The sequence below is a fragment of the Natrix helvetica genome, assembly GCF_964273705.1.
Source record: "Natrix helvetica genome assembly, chromosome: 2".
Taxonomy (NCBI): domain Eukaryota; kingdom Metazoa; phylum Chordata; class Lepidosauria; order Squamata; family Natricidae; genus Natrix; species Natrix helvetica.
Window position 1 is genome coordinate 112223884 of NC_138552.1, and position 18193 is coordinate 112242076.

An 18193-nucleotide genomic window follows, 5' to 3' on the forward strand; every position below is an offset into this window, starting at 1 on the left:
TAGGCCACTCACATGGGAATGAATTTGGCTGTTTGGCTGTTGCACAAGAGTGAAATATGGACCTTATTTATTTAGATGCAAGGCTTTATAAACATGGGTGAAGATAACAAATCTGCAAAGTTTCAGGATGGCAGAAATAGCTCTTATGAAAACGTGCCTTTAAATTGAGAGAAACGTTTCATTTGGGAGAAGGCATGAAAATGGCATTTATCATGGATGAATATTTAGACAACAGTCTTAATTTTTTCAGGCTTACCAGAAAATTAGCTCATGATTTCTCTCTGGCATAAAATATTGGCTTTCTGATCTGCATAACTGTAATTGTATTTGTTGGCACATTTCATTGGAAAAATATTGGGAACTTTAGAATTGCACACTGAACAGAATTGTGTGTGTGTGTGTGTGTGTCTGTGTGTATACATATTATATAGATAGATAGATAGATAGATAGATATTTTATAAAATATATAGCTGATAAAGGAGGAGAGCCTGTGGCTTAGTGGCTAATACCGCTGCCTAATATGTAATACAGCCCAGGTTCAATTCCCAGTAAGGGTATGGCTAGCTGATGAGAGCTAAATAGCTTGAAATAGATCTATACTAGTCTCTCTTTATTTATTGATCAGCACAAGTGCAATATTATATATATATATATATATATATATATATATATATATATATATGTATGTATGTATGTATGTATGTATGTATGTATGTACGTACGTACGTACGTACGTACGTACATACATACATACATACATACATACATATATATATATATATATATATATATATATATATATATATGATCAACAGTCTGGCTTCCTCAACCTGCTCTCCAACTCTATGAGTATTTAAGTTGAGAAGCTGCTTTTCATCCTGACCTCTTGTCAACAAGGCCAAGATGGTGTGACAGCTGGCATTTTCATAGTATTTCAGAAATGCCAATTACTGGTAAAAGTAACAGCAATGCAGCTATTGCAAGTATCCTCAGCACATTTACTAAATTCTGCAGCAGGCATTTTTAAAAAAAAGATCCATAGAGATATGCTTAGGATTTGCTCATTGATATTCCACAGACTTCCCCCCCCCCAAAAAAAAACAATTTTCCTTATACTGTGGGCAGCAATCAGTTGGAGACATACAATCATATCAGAAAGCTACTAAGGTCAGAATGATAGAGATATGGAATCTCTTAATAACTTAGCTGAAAAATATGAGGCTAAACCATAAGGATTGTTATATGATAATTTGTCTCATAGCTGCATCCTCTAGGTGAATAAATTCTTAAGTATTTGGGGAGCTATTCAAATTGAAGGTTTGAGTGTTTTGCAACTATTACTAGGTAACCTTTCACAAATATTATCTGTACTTAGAACCTAAGATATCTTACAAACTGCATATTTCTTAATTTATGGAAAGCATAATTAATCTCCAGTGAAGACTTTCAGCTGTGTAAAGCTGTATGTTCTATTTTTTAATGTTCGATTTTTCCCTTTAAGGGACTCTCAAGTAGTTTACAATTAAATAATATAGTGAAAACTTTAACATTAAAATAAACCTATAAAATAACTGGCAAGTATAATCCATTAAAATAAAACAAACTATTATAGAATGCCTATCATAAATGAAGAACAAGAGAATAGCTGAATCAAGCATTAATGATAAAACTGTTTTAATGATCCTTTTCGAAGCTCCTGAAATAGAATCTGTTTTTGGCAACCTTATAAAAGGATGACACTAAACATTGAATTCTGAAGTTTTTCTAAGCTTCTGTTTTCTTGTGCTGTTTACTACAAATGCTTCTCTCTATAAAACCACAGAGAGAATTATTTGTATACTTAGCATTAAAGTTGTACTTGCCTTAATTTCACAACTCAGAGCAAACACACACCCCATAATAAAAATTGACTATAAGAACTCAACATTGAACCTTAAAAATTCACAGAAATAGTGACTGCAGCCATGAAATACAGAGATTGGGAGAAATACTATGACAGATCTCAAAATAATACTGAAATGCAGAGAAATCATACTGATAAAGGAACATGTTGTCAAAACCAAGATTTTCCCAGTTGTACTATCAGAAAGCTGAGAAAGCTGTGGTATCAGAAAGGGTTAATCAAAAACAAGTGATGCCTCTGAATTGTGTTAGAAAAATGGTTGAGAATATCTTGGACTGCAAGAAGGACTAATCATTTGATTCTAGATGAAATCAAACCATTAGAAAAAATACTAATAATGAAGTCCAAGCTAGATACTTTGTACCTATCATGCGAAGGCAAGAATAATTGGACACAAGCCTCATAAAAATCAATGCTTGAGCATCTCCTTTAAGTCAGTATTGACTCTTGACAACTACCTGTGTTAACTAAAAGCCTGGCTGATTCATTGAACCAAGTCAAAAAACACACTAAGGCTGGGAAGGCTTTAAAAGCTCTTTATTTCTGCACAGGAGCAAAGAGGATACCTCCTTGATCTCTTAACCAAGAGGGGCAGTTTAGTATTATTTATGTATAAGTTTAAACCTATTAAACGTTTTAAAACAAGGAAAAATATCCATTGGTTAATGCAAACTCACACATCTAACATTTGTGTCCAAGTTTTGTCTATCCAATTATATTCCTAGCATGTAACATGTTCTCTTCATTTTAATACTGAGGAGTGGCTTTTTAAAAATATTATAATGAAGCAAAGAGTGTAAAAATTCACAAAAGTTTCACATCTTTGGACTAAACTAGTCTGTTTTGTTTACTGCATTCCTTCTCTTATCATACAGGTGTGCAGGCAAGTATTTACAAACCCTTCCTTCCCCCTTTTTGAAGACCAGAAATACTGTTACTCCTGAATTAGTCCCTGTAGTTTTCTTGGGAAGATTTTCAGAAGTGGTTTGTCATTGCCTTCCACTTACTGTAGGTCTCAGAAAAAGTGACTGACTCAAAGTCATGCAGCTGGCTTCATGCCTCAAACGAGACTAGAACTCTTCTGTCTTGTGGTCTCTAGTCTGGTACACATCAAATTGGCTCTGTAAAAATCAGTCAAAGAAAAATAGCCCCAACAAAAAATAATGTGTTTATATACAATCAGTGATGACCCAAGCAGAGGCATTCAAGAACTCAAAGAAACAGTATTAGTACAAAATTCTGATAAAATAATGCCTATTGAGTCATGAAAAGTCAAAAGCAACTGAACTACTGAAGAACTTGCAATCCAATAATCAAGGTATTCCAATGTTTTTAGTAAGTGAAAAAAGTTGCCTAATCTTATCCTAGAAGCAGTATCATTAATAAAGAGATAGCTTTACAGAAGATAAAAGTTTTACTAAATGCTTTCTCTTCTTCTTCTTCTTCTTCAAGTCCATATTGCTGTTGTAACTGCTCCTCGTTGTTTTGTGATTGTATTTTCTATTGAGACGGTAGAAAAAAATTATTCAGTAAGAGAGAAAGCATAGGTTATTTTCTGTCTTTTATGTTTGCATTAAATGCTTTTTCAGACATTTGAGAAGTGAGCAAAACAACTCTGCATTACCTCTCTCCCATTCTGCCTTATGAGAAAATGTGATAAGGTAAACTCACAACTGAGTCACAAATTTATATATATTTTAACAACTTTTAAAACTATGAAAGGCCAGAAAATGCCAGATATCCCTCTGAAAAAAATGCATTCTCTGTGAAATATTTAAGTTTAAAAATATATAATATGCTAACTAAAATTATCAAAGTAGACTTAGGTTGTGGTTTATTGTATATTATTTACTGCTATAACTTGAAAGATGGAGAGCAGTCCACACTTATAATCAGTCCCAGTCCAACATCTTAATTATACTCGCTGACTTTGAAATTCTTGTTTAAAAATTAGTACCATGCATTAATGTAGTAATGTTAAGTCCCTCAGAGTTGCCTGAACCATGAGAAGGTTGGCAAATAAATTTGATGGATGGATGGATGGATGGATGGATGGATGGATGGATAGCTTATTCAAGAAGTCCTAATTTTAAAAAGTGTGGCGTAGCATGAAAAATAAACCCCCTGAAATGTTTGCATTCAGCACACAAATATCACAATGCAGATTTGTTTGTTGGGATCCCAACTTCATACCTGCCCCATTTTTGTTCTCCAAAACAGATTTAATTAAAGAAAACAGCCCATGACTGAATATTCCAGCATTAAATGAGCAAAAATTGCTCTATTATTTATTGCTCTTTTCTTTAAATCCAAGACTTCTACCACAGCATAGCTTTCAAAAGTATTAATTGCAGTAGCAAATTGAACTCTTTATAATCCTTCTTATCAGTTGATTCTTGAGAGGAAGTGTGTGTAATTATTCAGACAGTAAATTATTAGGGGGAATATAGAAATAAAGTCAACTGTCAGCCACAATCAGCATAGTGAACAGAAATTACATGAGTTTCTGGAAATTATCAAGACTGAAAATGGACACTACAAAACTGCCACTATCACAGTGAAGCCAATTATGAAATTTTCTAAAAGTTCTTGAAAAAGCCCTCTTCACATTTAATATAATATGACTGCCAATTGCCCCTGGAAACTTATTTAGTCCTTGATTTGGAACATGACATAATAAAAGCAATATTGTTAAAGTCTACAAAGGAGAAGATAAGGATAATACTTCTCAAAAACAAATCAGAGATCGTCTAAAGTGGCATGAAATAATATTGATGGGAGTTTTGTTGTTTAATTATATATCTATTGGGAGTGACATATTTAAGGATTGATCTCTCTAGGAAATTCCAGACTCTTCTTCATGAGCAATCTGCAGAGAGGAATAACTGCCTGTTTCAGATAACCCATAATCTCAGATTCCAAAAATTCTTTATTAAAATAGAGTTAGTATGTACGTATATAAACTGAATTATGGGGCTAAATATATTGTCATGATTCTGCTCATTTTGCAACTAATGCTCATTTTTTCTTCGCAGTGTTTTCAGACAACAAACACTTGCAATGACTGGTGCGTACAATTCCTAGTAGGATGCAATTGCTGTCTTATTAAAAAAAATGCCTTCAGAAGGCTTTTGCTAGCAGCTTGTTTACCAAAAAAAACAAATAAAAATCAAACTGGAATAGGAATAAGCACAAATTGGTAGTATTTTTTATCTCTGTTCTAAATATCAAAATATATTCTGAATATCAAAAGATATTCATTATAAAATCTACTACTACTCGCTCTATAAATCTCACTAAGGCTTCAGAAGATGAAGAGATGGATGTTTAGCCTAGTGCCAGACTCTGCAGGTTCCCTAGTTTTAGTAAAAACTGCAGTCTTAAAACTTGGAGTTCTGCAGACAGTCATGGTTGATAATAAACATGGACTGTGGTCTGAATCAATAAAATAAATTCTCATGCTGCTGGACCCGCTTCCCAAGAAAACATATGGAGCTGTTAGTTTAATTAAAAAGACATCTGTGTCTCAATCTTGGAATGTGGCAGTGAACAAGGCACACACAGAACTCCTTCTTTGAAGTTCTACAAAGTACCCCATAACATTCTGATTAGTAAGCCAGTTAAATGTGGATTGAAAGACATATTTATTATATGCAGGCACAGCTGGCCTGAAAAGTGTATTCAAAGAGAGCTCATCAGTGTGGATGAATTATCAAATGTGTGCTGCAAGGGTCAGCTTGGTGTCTTTCAGTATTTTTATTAATGACTTGAATGCAGTGATAGAGGAAATTCTTCTAAGATTGGTGTATATCATTAATTTGGATAGCGTAGCTACTACCTGGCAAGACAGATAAAGTTCAACATGAGTTTGGTAGTTTAGTGAACTGAACTGAGCAGAATGAATTTTAATAGACACAAATTGCAATATTTTTTTTTATTTAAGAAACAGAAATAAAATAACAGGTTAGGGTGGAAGTATCTGTCTTGATTGTAGTACTTGGGAGTAGTACTTGGTAGAAAGGAAACATGAGCTACTGACTGGCCATCAGCAGTGTGACCTGGGAGAAAAAATGTCAAAAGTTAAATTTAAGACTGAATTAAGAAAAGTTTCAAAATCAAAGAAAGTAATAATTTCCATTCTATTCTACATTGGTTAAATTCTTCCTTAAACATTGTGCAAAATAGAAATTTAAACAATGTATTCGTTCAAAATTTAAAAGTAAAAATATTGATGTGATGAGTGCAATGTGATTTATCTGAATAAAGTTTTCTTGAATATAAATTATGTCAGTCTTCTCTTAATTTATAAATGGTACCTTTAAATAAATCAAACTTCAACTCTTGCCATCTTCAGGCAGCAAGGGAAAGAATGGAATTTGGTGAGTTTTTGATATGCTATTATTTCTTAGAATAATATAACTTGGTGCAGGAATTCTTAAAAAAAAAACCTACCTGTTGATAATACTAATGACCACAAACAGCCCAAAATCATGTTTGGTGCAAAATGAAAAAAAAGCTTAAAAAGGGGCTAATATAACCTGCATAAATCCAGCAGTTTAATGACAATAGCACACAACCTACTTAGCCAGAAGCAATGCTATAAGCAGCTAATTAAGCAAAAGAAAATGGAGATAAAAGCAGTTATGGCTTTCCCTAATCCCAATATTACAACAAAGAACCCAATTCTTTTTAGGAGCATCACAATAGGACACTCTAGTAATGGTCCACTTCATCTAAAGAACTACATATTGAGAGAAGTCTGAAAAAAACATTTCAGCGAACTCTGTAGAGGTGGCTCAGCATGCTCCATAACTAAAAGTAAAGCAGTATGATGTGTGTCCCTTTTTACAGCCATCAATAAATATGGATGCATTTCAGTGACTGGGAACTAGCTTATCCCTGTGTCAATGTATAAGAAGGACAGTAAAACTGTCTCTGCTGAACCCATCAGCTTTTTCAATGTTTTCAGTAAACTCAATGGGAGATACTTGCAATGAAAATTTGGAAACTGGCTGAAACAGGAAGATCTGCTTGCGGAACAAGCTGGCCATGACTGATCAGTACCGCATACTTCAACATATCTTTGACAAATTCACTTTGTAAACTATGTATCTCTCTCCTCTCAACTTTTACTGATCTTAAAGCAGCAATGAATTCCATTTCCCAAACTAAGTGGGACCAGCTGAAAAATAATTTGGACTTAATATCATGCCAGTGCAATTATGCCAAATAATAGAGGTTTTCAATATCCTGGTTTAGGGCTCAAAAAGCAGTAATGGCCCTAAGTCACCCTACCAGCTTCTATATCTAAGGGTGGCCAAAAATCTGGGCATCACCAATGCCTTACCACTCTAGTGGGTCATGTAGATATGACTTGTACAAGATAGTGCTTCAGATAATCTTGTGTTGTGGCTTGTCGGCCACCAGCCCCTTTGGCGATCAAATCAAATGAGGAGGAGAAGGAGTGGGAGTCAAAGCCAGCATCAAGGCAATCTGAGAACTCCGAGGGGGAAGAGGGAATGGAGCTGTCAGAGATAGAGACAAAGGCAGAGTCTGGGCCGTCCATCAGCCCTCAGATGGAGAGTCAACAGCTCCCAGGTCTGGAGGTAGCTGATGAGGAAGAGGAGAAACATCTGGATCCAGTGTTTGATGCGTGGATGCACAGGAGACAGAAAAGAGGAGAACAGTGGAAATCTATGGGCTGATCCTTGGGAGGGAAGAGCCACCGCTGCTAGTGAAACCCCACCCTAGCTCTGGGGATTAAAGGCAGGGGGCGGAGATGAATAGGTGTGGCAGACAAGTATTCATCTCCCTACCAGTCCACCACCAACAGCCTGCACTTCCAAATCCTTTCTGGAAATTATCAGAATTCTTCCTGGAATCTGGAACGCCTTCTGAGTGTGTGTGTGTGTGTGTCTGCTGCTGGAAAAAAGCAAGCACACCTTCCAGGACTTCCTTTGCAAGTGTGGAAAGAGAGAGAGAGAGAGAAACTCCTGGTGTGTTGAGCCAGTTCAGGGGGAAAGGGAGTGAGCATCACTTTCCACAGGACTTAGAGACTTTGTAGCCTGCTGTGAGAGAGCAGCTGCTGGCGTTCCTAATAAAGGGAGCATTTAGTTAACTACAAAAGGCTTGTCGTGTTTGGGAGCCAGGTCAGAATACTTGTCTCAAGTCACGTAAGGCTTTCAAGGTGACAGCCAGGACTTTGAATTGGGCCTGGAAGCAAACTGGCAGCCAATTCAGCCCCTGCAGGAGAGGTGACCCATGTGAAAATCTAGGCTTCAAGCGGGCTGCCATCTTGCCAGCATCTTACCTATTACATCCTATTGGCTATCATATTTATGATTCCCATTGTCATCCTCTTCAGCAATGATCCTAGATGCCATGCAAGGTTCCATCTCTTGTGACTTTAACACATGAACACCTAAATATAACACTTATTGATTTGAAGAATTGCAGATGTGTGTTAAATAGTTTCAACAACATTGTATATTTGATGAGGGAGGGTCATAGACCAGAACACAAGGTTCTCTGGGGTAGCACTGACAGTCAGGAAAATACAATACAATACAATAGTAGAGTTGGAAGGAACCTTGGAGGTCTTCTAGTCCAACCCCCTGCCTAGGCAGGAAACCCTATACCATTTCAGACAAATGGCTATCCAACATCTTCTTAAAGACTTCCAGTGTTGGGGCATTCACAACTTCTGGAGGCAAGCTGTTCCACTGATTAATTGTTCTAACTGTCAGGAAATTTCTCCTCAGTTCTAAGTTGCTTCTCTCCTTGATTAGTTTCCACCCATTGCACCCTCAGGTGCCTTGGAGAATAGTTTGACTCCCTCTTCAAACTATTTTGAAGAAACTTTACCCTCAGATGTTTATCCCCTCATTATACTGCCATTTGCATAACTGCGATTGTAGATGGGCTTTTGAAATTTCGTATAGTGACTGGGCTGCCTGTTTCTTCTTTTATATGTTTTTAAATTTATTTTGGTGGGAGAGAGAGTTACTTTAATCTGTGGTGGGGATGGGTTTTAAGATGTTTTATAGATCAAATTGTTTTTGTATGCAACCCGAATCTGGAGATATGTATGGCATAAAAATATTGTTAACAATTAAATTAAATATTCATTTTAATACTGATTACATGATTTTTTTTCACTAATACTATACTGTAGTTACATATGTCTTACAAAATAGACAGCTATCAGTTACCATTTAACCAAAAAGTGGGTCACTATAAAGAAAAATCATAGCCACTGGTAAAATGTAAAATAGCAGCAAAGCCACTTTAAACTTTCTTGAGGATATTCATTTTATCACCTTCTAAAAAACTTAAAGCTCACACAGTAAGATGAAATCCAAACATAATTTATATATAGTTAATGAAAAAATAATCTCTCGTTTCATATAGCTCATTTAAAACCTTGGTATACAATCTCACTGTAAAATAATTTTTACCAAATATACATCATAAATCTGTTCTGTGGAGCTCATTTCTCTGGAGATGTTGGTACTGAATGTAATTTACTTTCTTATTGCTCTACCTGGTACTTATCACAGCTAACGCAATTGAGCCTGTAACGCTAGACAAATTTAAAGGTGTAAATCTCCAGTATGCTCTATTAAAATATTTGCATCTTGCTAAACAATCTTGCTGTATGGGCTTTTTACAAATACATATTTAAGCAGTTATATAGAGATGTTAATTAGTGCATGTCTACATCTCTTATAAAAAAGATTACAAAATAATTTTCATTAAATCATTGAGAAGCTCTGCAATTTAAATGAAAATATTCAAAAGCTCTCTATGTAACAATGCAGTACTTAGATCAGGTCCATCTGGATTAGTAATTACTTCTCTGCAGTTATGTTTCATATTGCTACATTTGCAGGTACTATTAATGTAATATATTAAAGGAGCATTCTCAACTTGATTTAAAATTTGTCTATTTTCTCATAACCGTTTTGAAGTTTTTACAAACATTAACCCATATACCTCAATTGCTGTACTGCAAATGGTATAATACATACCATTTGTGACATTATACATAGTGTAAACTATTTCGTATATACTGCAATAATTGAGTAGCCTTAGTGCAATGCTCATAGTTATTTCAGGATGAGATTTTATGCTATTGTATACATGTATGAAATAAATAAGCTCCTAATTTATGTATCTTTCTGTAGCTTGAAGTAGCAGCTGAGTGACCGGTTGATAGGATCCTAAATTTAGTTTTTATGTACCAATTTTAATAAGAAAGAATACAGAAGTATATTCTCAATTAACACTGGTTTTCTATTTATCTTGTTTGAAAAAGATCTGAAAGCACTAGTCTTTGTACCGCTATAACTAAACATTGTATGATATTTTCAAAGTTTCAGTTCTTCATAGCTGTCCATATGGCAAATTCTCCATAGAATAAGTTTGATGAAAACTTGTATAACTTGTATAAAAAAAATCCACCAGCTTTTTGAAATTATAGAAAGAGGTCTTTCTTTCTGTGTTCTGATCTTATGCGGCTAATATTATACATAACTTGTGATCATTTGCATAAAAACTATGCTCTCAATTCTACTTTTTTAATTCATTAAAAGTCAACTTCTCCATTCCTTGATATATTATTTACAGTTAGAAAGTTATAAACAGTTAGAAGATAGCTGTCCTATAAATGACCTATGAAGGAGATAGTTAGAGATCGAACAAATTTCGACTCGTGGAGAACAGAACAACAAATATTAATCTTCTATAAGTGTAATGTAGCCATCCAGACTAATGGTAATTAATATGATTAGCAAATTCAGACAGGTACAAAACTATAGCTAGCACTAATTTTTATTTTAAATTCTCATTTTAAACTATGAATTTTGAGCCTGGCTAGAAGGCAGGATATAATGCTGGACAACCTTCTAAACTGTCTCCCAAAACTGGGAGTGTTTTATGGTAGTTCTCTTTCCTCTGTCAGCGATTCCACTCAGGATTTTGGAGGGAAGGGTCTATCCCTAAGGCCCTACAATGTGGGGTACTCCAGGGTTTAGATCTCTCACTGTTCCTCTAACATCTGTGTGTACCCACTGGATGATGTCATCTGTATGTCTTCTCCATCCCTGGCAGAGAGTTGATGCTGTTTCAATGCTGACCCAGTGCTTGGCAGCTGTGAAGGTTTCAATGGGCAGGAAGTGGATCCTGTCCAACATAGAAAATGGGTTTTTGCTTAGGGTGTGTGTCCCGTCCCCGCCGCCTCCCGGTTCTGGTGAAGTGTTATTTTTGACTCTTGATAAGGAAGCACTTCCCCAGACAGAGCTGGTATACAATTTGGGAGTCCTCTTCAGTTCAGGGGTGTCTTTGCATAGATATATCTTATGTGCCAAATTGCATCCATACCTGAAGTTTTGCTCAATCATACTTTGATCATTTTCTGGTTGGACCACTGTAATGTGTTTTACATGGGCTGCCTTTGAAGACCTTCTGAAAGTTATAACTGATCTAGACTGAGACTGCTCACAAAGTACTAGGCATCTTTGGTTTGCCCATATTACATCATTGCTATGTAAGCTGCTGGCTATGTAAGCTTCTGCTATGTAAACTGGCTCCCAGTTTCTTCCAGTGTGCTTATAGGGTGGTGTTAATCTCCTTAAAAGCTCTAAATGGCACAGGGCCAGGTTACTTACAGTACTTCCTCCCTCTGAAGGTATCTGAACATTCCACCAGATTGGATAAAAGGATCATGCTCCTGATTCCTTCCTTTAAATGTGGAACAGCCTCTGCCTTGTGGAACACACTTCTCCCAAGATCCAGTAGGCTCCCACAATTTTAATCTTCCAGAATGTTGTAAAGAACTAACTTTTCTCCAAGTGCTGGGAATAAGATAAAATGGATCCTATAGATGAATGGATGGAAATGATGGATCAGGGACCTATTTTTTTCTTGTGGTGAGCCACCTTGAGTTGGATGACCATATAAATTTTGCTTGCCAATGCAGACATGTTATTAAACCACAATTGAGTTTTTTTAACCATAATTTAATGGAATGCCCATTGAAGTCTAACTATAGTAGTTTTCATGAATATTCTGTTCATTATGCATCAGTCAATATTCTCTGTATGATCTTGCCAAAGCCAAAGAAGGCCAATAGCTTCTCTCTATACAGCATCTGCCATGAGTTGTAGTTGCATCCCCACTGAATTTAGTTTTATTTACTTGCAAGGAAATGCTGGGGACTGCATTGTAAATGAATTATTGAAACAGAAGGCTACTGCATGCTGAACTGTAAGGTCATGGTATGTGTGAATAAAGAAATACCCCAAAGTCATTTCTGTTTTTTCTATTATTTCATTCCTGCACACAAGATAATAGCAAATAGTTAGAGATAAGAAAAGGATTTTAAAACACTTACCATTCATCCTTTTCTTTAATTTATTACTCTATTGCTATCTATTGCTATCCAATATTACTCAGTAATATCTAAATGTAATATATATTTTGCTTAAACAACTGTTGGCAGGGATTTACCCAAATACCCTAACCTTAACCATTTAATAAGCAACATTTAACTTGCAAGACAACAGGAATGAATAATAATTGCAGTATAGAACAGATTTTTGAAAACATATCATTTGAATTATGATACTTTGTTATATGTATAATTAATTGTCTAATTATATAGTGGTATGGCTTGTTAATCCTGAAAGATTTCTTTAGCTGAAAGTGATCATTTGAATTCTGTAATGCTCTTTTGATTGAAAAAAAAAGGAAATTAAAATTTCATTAGGTAAAACTATGAGGAAAAGTTTTGGGGAATTTCATGCACTTGTTGGAAAATACATGCAAAGCAGATATATAATACCATTTTTACAGGAGATAAAGGAACATGGTTACTCACTGCAGTGATTTAGAATTCGGACTCTCTTGATGGCCAAAAGCTCGGTTCAGATATGTCAGAAATCTAGAAAAGTAAAGTATAATACAAAATTATCTCTTTGGAACAAGGAATATTTAACTGGTTTTTCTAATATTAGATAGATACAGCCTTCTAAAATAATTCTGATAAGTCTAAATATGTTGAATGCAATTAGGCCATTTTAAGCAATTAGGCTCAGGAGAGCAATTCATTAAATTTAGAGTTGCTTTGGTTGATAGATACTAGATCACCTAAGATTGCCAATAAGTTTGACTGAACTCAAGAGGGCTTACTTCTGAGTAGACCAGTTCTATAGTGCACTGCAAGCATTCTGTGTGAGTTAGAAATTAAAGACACGGGGAAGATACTGTACTGTTCCATTTGGGGTAGGCTTATCCTTGCTAAATCATCTTCCCAATATCTGAAATAGCTATGTGGTATCTTTTTTTTAACAGCTTTTTTGACACATGCCTATGTAGCAAAAAAAAAAGACACCTTTTGTTTTGTGGAATTTTCTGGCTGAGTTCCAATGATCACCAGATACTAGGATCAGACCAGGGGTGGGTTCCTGCCAGTTCTAACTTCTTCTATAGAAGAGGTTCGACAAATCTACAGTGCCGTTTAGAACTGGTTCCAGCTCCCTCCCCCCACCTGTCCTCACATCATCAAGATGAAGAGCGAGAGGAGGAATTCTGGGAGTTAAAGTCCACAAGTCTTAAAGCTGTCAAGTTTGAACACCCTGGGGTTTTTTTCTAAAGGGTTAGGGGTACAAGGGTCTTGTAACTTGACAGCTTTAAGACTTGCACACTTCAATGCCAGAGTTCCTGAGCCAACATGTCTGGAGGAGGAATTCTGGGAGTTGAAGTCCACAAGTCTTAAAGCTGTCAGGTTTGAACACCCCTGGGGGGGTGGGGTTTTTTCTAAAGGGTTAGGGGTGCAAGGATCTTGTAACTTGACAGCTTTAAGACTTTTGTGCTTCAAATGCCAGAGTTTCTGAGCCAACATTTTGGTTGCTAAGCAAGAGCGTTGTTAAGTGAGTTTCACCACATTTTACAAGTTGGGCCACATTTTACAAGTTGGCCCACCCAGTCACATGGCTGGCAAGCCACTCCCACCCAGTCACATGACTGGCAAGCCACTCCCACCCAGTCACATGGCCGGCAAGCCACTCCCACCCAGTCACATGGCCGGCAAGCCACTCCCACCCAGTCACATGGCCAGCAAGCCACTCCCACAAAGCAGGCCACACCTACAGAAGACGTTCTAAAAAATTTTGAAACCCACCATTGGATCAGACTAAGAAATGTAGATTGTTTTCTCCCATTTTAGATGTTATCTGCTTTTCCCCCAATTCATTTCTGATTCATTGTCCTGGAAGGAAATGTGTGTTTGGAGGGGTTTTTGCACTTAGATTCTTTAATATCACCTACTGGAGCAGATAATAATAATACTAAGCTTTATTGATTAGCCTATAGGCCATATCAAAGCACAAGGTTTAAACACATATCACCAATAAAATCCTATATGAACAATTTAAAATAACAGTAGGGTAAAGTACAATAGTTATAGGATAAGATGCAATATAATTTAAATAAATAAATATGTAAAATAGAATAAAAGGACATAAAATTATATTTATAAAATTAAAATTATATACCTACTGGAGCAGATGATGCCTTAACTATCACAGGAAGCAGAATAGCAAGTATTAATTTCTGCCTTCTCTACCATAAAATATGACCCCAAATGGAATTTAATTTATGCTTGGTCTTATTTATTTTATTTATTTTTTTAGCTTATGATAATGTTACATTAGCTAGGAGACTACAATGCTAATGCAGAGAAGTAGTTTGGCTTCTAGCCCTGTTTGGTTCATGTTTGTGTGTTTTTCTAAAGTGTGCCAGAGGAGGTGAGCTAGTTCTGCACCATAAAGAAAGATGAGCACTTTCCTGTAATGTCATCCTGGGCACACTTCCTTCACTAAAGTCTAATGAGCGTTGCAACTGAGACGGTCCAGCACCATCAGAAACCTAACCATCTGCACACCAGCTCGTCTTCCCACTGAAGTGGTGCCTGTTTATCTATTCGTATATAACATGCTTTCAAATTGCTAGGTGGGCAGAAGCTGAGGTAAATGATGGGAGCTCACTGCTAGGATTCAAACTGCTGAAGCGAAGACCATCTCCATGTCATTAAACCACTGAGCCACCACGACACTTATCCATCGTCTTATTCTCATTTTACTATCAACATTGCTTTCAGCTTTACATTAAACTCAAGAGTTGATGCAGAATGGGTCCAGCTCATTTCTATAATCCATAGAATATCTTAAGTTTCAATAATAGCAGCAACAGAATAAGTAAGACCATCTACAACAGATTGGGGACCACTGGAATGATCAGGCCTCCGGGCTGAACCACATCCACTGAGCTTTGTGAATCCAAAAGTGAATTATTTACCACTTCTTCACCCAAGATAATCCTATATCAAATGTAATGGAACTGCAAGCCTCAGGCTCGATGCTGTTTGGACCAGCTGGCTGTTGGACATGAAATCCTGAGCCACTTGTGACGGAGCAACCTCAGCAATGATTGAAATATCCTAGGACCAAAACTGTAGAATAAACGAATGTCATCCCCCAAATTACAACTTTTGCTTGCTAAACTATCTCATCTCAAAGGCGTGAGTTCAATATTTTGGCTCGACATCTGGATCAAATGTACATTTTCCAAGAACTTTCTCAATGTCAAGACATACCCAATTTTAGCTTTTATACATGCAAAATGGAGGGCGGGAGGGGTTTTTGCTTGCACTATAGAGAAATATCAAATACAAATTAACTAACTTTTTCTAGTGAAAAAGAACTACCAAGAAGAGCATAACTGACATCCATATTTCAGAGCCATTGTTTTCAATCAGATTGGTTCCTTTGGCAAAGAAGTACTGAAAGGTAGTAGTAAAATAATGAACTGCAGACAGGCAATAGAGCATTTTAAATTCTATCAAAGGCTAAAGAGATAAAATAATCAACACAAGAGCATGCACTAAGACAGGAGAGTGTGAATGTGTATTCACACAGAGATTGCATGAGCAGAAAATATACTTTAAATTAACTGACATTTCATCTTGATTTGAATTATGAGGATATTTATGTTGGTTGCAATGGAGTCAGGGCTCATCATGCATGGCAGAATCCAAAATATGAACCTGCTGATTTTGAGTTTCAACAGCCATCGTTATTGCTACCCACAATAGCATGTCTGCATTTGTCTTTTTCACGATAGTGTTTGAAGAGCTAAAGCATACCTCAATTGTCTGATTAATTAACCCCAAGGGCCACCTATTAAACTTGGCAGGACTAATTATTTATTGCAATATCTTTCCTTTGCCCCTACCAAAAAAATTCCTTCTGCTGAAGGTCAAATCCAATATCCCATCCAGGCAAAGAGATTTAATGAGGCAGTAAGAGGAAGGGGGGGGAATCTTGGTATATTCAGAAATAAAAGGACATTTGGCTAGGCTATTCATATTCTTCCTGACTGTTTCCAACATTACTCAAGGAGGAGGCGTCACCTGCACTCCACAGCATAAGTTTCAACCACAATTGCGCAGGGGGAAAAACCCACTTTCATTTCTTTTCTCATTTATTGCCTAAGAAGCAGTATTGCTGCCTGAAATTCTCAAAAGTATTAATAGGACTGAATTCAACCTAGAACATTTCTTATAGAATGAGGAAAGGAAACATAGGAAGAATTTTAAAATGGCAGGGAAAATCTCATCGAGACAAAGCAAGAATGGCTGACTTACTAGTCCCCAAGGAAATTAAGAGAAGATGAGGTGTGGCCCAGGAACCTTTTTATCATGGGACATGGTCATCATAATTCCCCACCAGGGCCACAATATTATTGTAAGTGGGTTGCTTCAAGAACTTTGGGAAGTGTTCCAAGACAGACACTCTCATTTGCTATTAATCAAATGAGATTTGAGTTAAATGGTTCAAATCTGAAGTGTTGCATTTCCATTGAAAGTTCTGTGAAATATTCTGCATTAGAAAACTTGAAACAATAGAATCTTAAGAACTTGAAAGTTTTGTCACAGCTTTTGTGTTTGGCATACATCTTTGAGACATTTCTAGTGGTCACTTGAAACCCAGTTCCAACCATGCCATCCTTGAGGAATCTATTTATTGATTCCAGCAGCATATGCTTGCCGTAATTCCAAGAGATCCCATTTGTAATGTAAATTTAATTCAACATTTTCCAAGTTGAAATGAAATATATATATATTCAAAAAATATCCCAGAAAATATTCATTTACGTTCATGTTCCTGCTCCTGTTTTATCACCATTTGATGGATAGTTATTTCATCTACTTTTTGGCCAAATCATACCTGTGCTGGTAATCCAGATGAACAGATGAAATTATTAATCTGATTTTTCTTTCAGATTGACCTTTTTATTATTAAAATAGTTTTTGCTTTCTTCCCAGATACTAATGCTGTTCCAAGATGGGAATAACCTTCAAGGGATTGTGTAGAGAAATGTGCTATAACAACGTTTGTGACTCTTTGTCCCACTTTTCAGAATGGAGTTTTTCCAAATTCACCCTGCAGTGTTTAGGCATATTAAATATATTTCAAGAAAAAGAAAAATATATTATTTACACTTATTTAAATACTTTGTGTTTGATTTGTGCGCCCTCCCAAAGAGATGAACAGAAGAAGTGAGAAATGTGGTACAAATTAAAAGCGATCACAACATTGTTCTGCTGACATATGGAATCAATCAACATCAGCCCCGAAGGAACAAAATGTAAGTCAATTGTTTCAGCATTTGGGGGCACTGCTTTTGAGTGAAGGATGATGACTGAGAATAACCACAGGACTTTCTAATGTTGAAGCCCAGTTGGTACTAATCAATCCGATTATACTGCATGATCTTCTCACTGATCACCCAGGAAATAATAAAAGACAAACTTTCATCAAGACAACATATTTCAAGCACCATTTGTTGGAATTTTTCACTTGTTAAAAAATATTAAGGCAAGATTAACGGGGGCTCAAATATACCAAAAGTCTTCCATGCAGCACTGACACTGTCTAAACTAATTCATATGAAGTGTTTTAATCCAGAATACAGACATATTCAGTCAGTTACCGTTGATTTATACATAGTATAAACTGCAGGTTTTGCTTTAAAAAAACATGTGAGTGAGGGCTCAGTTCTGTTTGCTGTAATTTACCAGTGCTAATTATTACCAATGCAGATTACAAGAATAATATAATAATAATAATAATAAATTTGGATTTATTAGCCGCTCCCTTTCCAAGTAGGACTCGGGGCGGCGTACAATGGAGCATATAACATGAAACATATATAACAACACCAAACGT

At 36.1% G+C, this 18193-nt stretch overlaps 1 long non-coding RNA gene across 1 annotated transcript in view; it reads right to left on the minus strand.

Moving 5' to 3' along the window:
* Window positions 1–5820: 5820 nt before the first annotated feature.
* LOC309387075 overlaps window positions 5821–18193 on the minus strand; it is a 102906-nt gene continuing 90533 nt past the window's right edge. The window contains exons 2-3 of the long non-coding RNA XR_014174539.1: window positions 12784–12846; window positions 5821–5962 (exon numbers count right to left, since the gene is read on the minus strand). This is a non-coding gene — a long non-coding RNA (uncharacterized lncRNA). The remainder of the gene's footprint in view (window positions 5963–12783; window positions 12847–18193) is intronic.